The sequence below is a fragment of the Choristoneura fumiferana genome, chromosome 25, assembly GCF_025370935.1.
Source record: "Choristoneura fumiferana chromosome 25, NRCan_CFum_1, whole genome shotgun sequence".
Lineage (NCBI taxonomy): Eukaryota > Metazoa > Arthropoda > Insecta > Lepidoptera > Tortricidae > Choristoneura > Choristoneura fumiferana.
Genome location: NC_133496.1, coordinates 4,945,404 through 4,951,592, shown reverse-complemented (window position 1 = coordinate 4,951,592; position 6,189 = coordinate 4,945,404). Strand labels below are relative to the sequence as shown.

The window sequence follows — 6,189 nt, the reverse complement described above, 5'->3', positions numbered from 1 at the left end:
TTATAGTAGAAAAAAATTATATAGTGGGCCTCAGCTCAAGGTGTCAATCTATGTTTGTATTTAAATAAAATCAGTATTTAGTTTCATCCAAAATGTATATAGCTAATATATATCTGTGAATCGTAACTCCGTCTACGAGGCTAGTGACCCAGGATCAAATCTTGGCAAGGGCGCTCATTCACACAATGTAAATATATGAGTACTTGAATCATGTGCTTCACTTATAGGAATAGTAATCAGCATTGTTAAATAATAATAAAATTACCAATTTAATAGTTACTCATACATATGCCAACAATAATAATAAATTACTAATGATATACTGATTATATGCTGTGACAAAGTGTATAATATCATAGTCACTTTTTTTTGTTAAATAAAATTTTAATAAGCCCCTTGGCCGAGTTGTACTTGCATATTCATCAACTAAGTACACTGAACGAGTACTATTACATATTCTGTGCTGAGTGGCAATTTCTAAACTACAGACAATCCTGGCTGGACCACCAGTTGTTGTTGTTGTTGTTGTTTGTTTGTTTATAGTCTTTATTGTACAAAAGAAAACAAAGGGTTACAGAAAAATTAGGGTTTAAGTATAAAGGCGGACTAATCCCTGAAGATATCTCTGCCAGTCAACCTTTGAGTGGTAGAGAAGAGCAATCAAGAAAAAAACAAGGATCAAACAAATAGAGCAAAATATTTGAATAAATTCATGTCACTACCAAATTACTGTATTGTCACCAGATTTACATAATTATGCCAGATTTTAAGTCAATCGGACCACTGGAAAATCAACTTGCAAGGTTTGACTAGCACATGCATACATACAGACAGACACATATGTATACACATACATATACATATATATATATATATATATATATATATATACACATACACACATATACACATACATACATACATTTCAAGTTAAATAAAAATTTGTAAAATGATGTTGGCTCATTACTACAATTGTGTGGTATACTACATACAACCCCTATTTATCAAATAAATTATTTCATGTATCTCTGTTGTTGCGTTGAGTGAACATACCTTAGGCAACTCAGAGGAATAAATTTGCTCCAGTGTCACACCATTCATGTACCTAGGGCATGGATACCGTATTCAGTATTACCGAAAAATTACCGAAATACCGGGATACCGGTTTTCAAAAATTTGAATACCGGTTTGCATCAAGCCCAATACCGCATAGCCCTACATGTACCTAAGTGATCATTATACCGTCCAGCAACCACAACACAAGCTTAACTTAGCTCGAGCCTGGTTACCCGGTATACATTTTCTTATGTTATTTATTTACTTTATGCTATGATAAGTGTATGTACATTTGGTTTTATATATATTTTATTACTTATTTCAAAGCTATTCTGGATACATTTTAATTTTGTTCTTTATAGGTAATTATATCTTTGATTATGATTAGTTCTTCTCTTGACTAGTATATGTTTGATTGATTATTACTGATTATGACTCTACTCTAGTTCTAGGACAATAAATTGTATATTAATAATTATTCTAGGGTCCTCGATTATTAATCCACAGCTATGCACCCATAAAGCTTATTTTGTGATCTACAGTTAAAATTTAAATGTAAATCTAAGGAGTGCTTAATAATTTTTTATGATCAATTTCTAGTTCATATGACTTAGGTATTTACTTTGTGCTAAATTTCCCTTTTACCTATCATGCATAACTAGTTAGGAACTTAGGTCCCTTGACATTTAATAATATATATTGTGTTCAAAACAAATATGGGTAAACAGTAATTATATTGTTCCTATAGTCAATGCACATAATATAGAAAAAACAATATCAAGCACCTATGTAGGGAAATTTTCCACGTTTTGGTCAACAAGGCCAATGTGGTCTATTAATATTACATCAACTCATACCTAGATCAATCACATCCACCTGAAAGTGAGTGGCCCTTGATGTCTTAAGCCACCATCGCAAGCTTTAAATAGGTAAACATATGTTTACCTGTGATGATATTCTATATGATGGTTTTTAAATGGTGTAGGTAAACAATCTTTCCGAAAAACAAATATATTTTAGGTACTAAGTATAAGTGAGTATATGATTGTTTCCATACACTAAAGAGACAGTGGAGTTGGCTGGCAGATAAAGGATGTTTTCCAATACAATTAAAATCTAAACTTTATTTTTTATTTTAATATAATTACATTATTAGTTGATGGGACAGTTGAAGTAAAGGCTATGTTTTAAGAATTTGTCTGATTATGTCATTCATATTATGTTTCTTTCAAAATCAATTTCCCGCCATTACTATTTCCTTTATATTCTGTCTGGTTAATAATAAAGTATAAGCTTTCTTCTTTACTTGAATTAACTTAAGATTGAACTGGAAACTATCAAATGTTCATGTATACCTATATATTACATATAACCTACAAAGTAAACACATACCGGGTAGGTATACTGTATACACATATTGATTCGAAGTATATAGGGATAAGGTTCATGTTTGCGGCGGATGAGTCTGAGCTGAGGACGCCATGTTATGGTAGAAGCGCGAGACCGCTCGGTATCTACCTAGTTATCGTGTAGTTTTGTTATTGAAATTTAATAACACAAGCGGATTAAAAATTGAGGAAACTCACCGGGTGTATGCCTCTAATGAAGCTTAGTCACGTCCAGAGTTAAACTATGCAAGTTCTTTAAATAAATCCGGGGTTGGTTAGGAAACAGTTCTCTGGTTGTTTATTCCTAAAATACAGTTTTGATTAGATTTTATTACAAAAACAATTTTTACGCCACCACGGCACACGTGTACACAGAAATATCACTAGTTTTTTACCTGATTCCTCTAATAAACTCACTTGAGAACTTTACTTTGCCAAGATGGCCTACTAATATATGCGAGCTAAGCTAGGTTCAAGAATTTTACTTCCCGCGTCCGAAAACTCCAATCAAAACCTACAACACACTATCTCTGTCGCTCTCCCATTAAGTAACAATAATAAGACTAGGACGGCACAACACCAAAACGACCTAGTCGAACCGGCGTCTTACGAATCCGAATCCATTCGCTAGGAATAGGAACGAATGAGATGTAAGGAATACGATTGACCTGTTTATTTTCATTCAAAACTCTTAGTAAATTTATTGCAATTAATTCAACGTAGAATTTCTTATAACAGATGACTTAATTCAACAATCCAGAAGCTCTTGTAAAATAATATGCCGAACGACAAAATATGGCCCTCGAATGTAGGTATGCAGTACTTAATAGGTAATTTTGTTTGAAGATTGGGCCAAATTTTGTGCCGCTGAGTACATTATCATTATGCCCATTCTGTCCCACCGCTAAGCAAAGGCCTCTGCCGATACTTCCACACCGTGTAAAATAAATTAGATAATGTTCGTATCATTTCTCTTTTTTCTCTCTCTCCTCTGAACCTCTGATTGAATGACGCAAAAATGATTGTTTATGTGTAAATCTACTTAAGCTTAAATTAACATTTAAGATTCGAGCATCAAACGAAAATTAATTACAATAACTGTGTTGACTAACAATGTTTTAATTTCACGCGGCGAGGTGATTTCATACGCGTAGCGCCATCTATGTAGTTGAATGATGGTTATTCTCAGAATATATTAGGATTTGTGAATCATATTATTGTCTTCGACTACGAAATAACAAATGTATATTTTCTCATTTCTTTTCTTATTTATCAATTAATATATAGTGACCTTTTAATTTTACTTCTGCTACACTTACGTATGTGGCGCGCACAAGTATTTAGTAACTTCTTCGTTCCGCTTCTATTATCGTCGCTACTATCGCAAATCGAAACAGCTGTTTCTGTTTGTAATTTCTTGGAACCTTTTATTCTTAGGCTTCGGTGAATTGTTCCAATCGAATCTGAATGATGGTGAATTATCTTTCATAAAATGTTAGGTTCATGAGGAAGATAAAGGAAGCATTTCTTATGGGCTCTTATTCTAATAATGTCTTTGCATCTGTCACATTATAGCCCGCTTAAATTCTTATATTTTTGGGTCAATCAACTTTCTTGTCACTTGTTGCTATAGTTACGTTCTCCTGAGTCACTCTTTAAACCGGAAGGTTGTAGGATTAAAATTCACCCATACACGCATTTTTGTGATAGTTTTAAGCCCCTTCTATAATTGGTCATCTAATAAGCATGTTAGTATAATGGGACACAACCTTTCTTCTATTAAACTGTGCTACTTTTGTCCCCTCGCTGATGGGACAGAATAACAACAAGAAAAATAGTTGATCTACCCATAATACACAGAAGCCTCATCATAAGGTTGCATGGGTTCTGCACATATCCCTTGTATCTCCACCATGTCGTGATGGCCCATTTCATTTCGAGCTGATGAGGAAAATTACCATAGGCCTCACGATTGTGTGACAACAGATAGTGACATACCTGTTATCTCTTCAGTGTAGTGTAGTCTCTAGGTTTACTTCCTTCTGTCCTTCCTCAATCCTTAGCACATCCTCTTTCTGCTTCGCTGTTTTATAATTTCCTCAAGCTGTGTTCTTACTGTTCATCTCCCTCCTGTTAAAGTAAAATGAACCCGATGACACTGAGGAGTCTCAGTGTCTCGAGTACACTAAATCCACACTGTATAAGTAGGGAACTAAACTTATTCTCAATAGCTCTGTATGGGATAAGTAGGGAACTAGCCATAGATTCAATGACACATTAGAGGTAGGGGATCACCCTTAAGCACAACATAATAGCTCTTTACAATATAAGTAGGGGAAAACCCTTAAATTCATTAGCTCTGCATAGGATTGGTAGATGCTACCTTATGATCATTGGCCCGTCCATAGTATAAGTAGGGATCACCCTTGGACACAACATATTAGCTCATTATCATATAAGTAAGGGAATACCCTTAAATCATCATAGCCCTGCATAGGATTGGTAGATGGCTACCCTTTGATCATAGGCCCGTCCATAGTATTAGTAGGGGATCACCCTTGGACACAACATATTAGCTCATTACAGTATAAGTAGGGGCTCTACCCTTTACCAGAGGACTACCGTCTCACCACATTTGATGTAATGCAACTCGCACATCTTGCGAGGTAAAACTACTCACTATATTCTCATTCATCACCGCGTACACGTAAAGCGGTCCAACATTAACTGGTCGTTTTTGTCCACCCCCTGAGAGCCAATAATGATGCAGCTACGGGGTAGCTGATCTGACTACCCGAAGGCGCCGTAGTTAAACGGTACGACCAGGCCCTACTCGGGAATTATCCCTTACAGTCGCGACTGTTTCCTGGACTCTCTAAGCGTCCAGGCCATTTGGATCCCAGGCGTTACCGCCAGGCCTCGGTTCTTCATGCGGCCTTACGACGCGACATGCTAACCTACCCAGATAACATTAATACTTACATCGTCTGAGACAATCTCCTCTGGTATCGTACATGGCAATCAAGTAACATACATACGTACACATATTACGAACTAAACAGCAGTTATTACATCATGTGGAAATACTTAGCTTATATATTCTTGAGCACCCGACACGCACACAATTCAGACATTATAAACCTTTGCAATTCGCGCCAATACTATATTAAAGGACAAATGTCATGCTCACCATCGACAGTCACAGCTGGTGTTGCCAGCTATAAATATATTTCGAAACGTTTCATTTCGCGTTCGTCGCGACACTGGCGGTTAGGTGTGATGCCGTCTCTATTTGTTTTGTTCGAATAGAACGGAGACGTCATCACATTTAACCGTCGGTTAACGCTAATCAATGGATGGTGAAACAGCCCCTAAATATCATTTTCCTTATTGACTTGGAATTGTATGTATTTAATTTGGACCTATGTTGTTCTTGAAATAAATTAATTATTATTACTTAATATAGTAATGTGTGAAAGTTGATGATGCAGTAGTCCCGTGGTAAATTTTACGACCTTTGTCAGTACCCATTTACGTACACTCAGACGCATCAATTTTCGGACCATTTTAGCCACATTTTAATTCTGACATAATTATATAACATTTTCCATTTTGAGGATGGGAGGAGGTTGAATTAAAGAAAAAATAATTTATTTATTTCTTACAGCAGAAGTATCTTAATTAAAATTACCTAAGCCGGGTTAGAATGACAATATGACAATTTTGAAAATTTCAAAAATGATAC

At 35.4% G+C, this 6,189-nt stretch overlaps 1 long non-coding RNA gene across 1 annotated transcript; it reads right to left on the bottom strand.

Moving 5' to 3' along the window:
• Window positions 1-1,052: 1,052 nt before the first annotated feature.
• LOC141442133 (uncharacterized) lies at window positions 1,053-4,813 on the bottom strand. Its single transcript, XR_012452887.1, has 3 exons — window positions 2,840-4,813; window positions 1,226-2,748; window positions 1,053-1,105 (listed from the first exon to the last, which is right to left on the bottom strand). It is a non-coding gene; the product is annotated as an uncharacterized lncRNA (long non-coding RNA).
• Window positions 4,814-6,189: the final 1,376 nt, after the last annotated feature.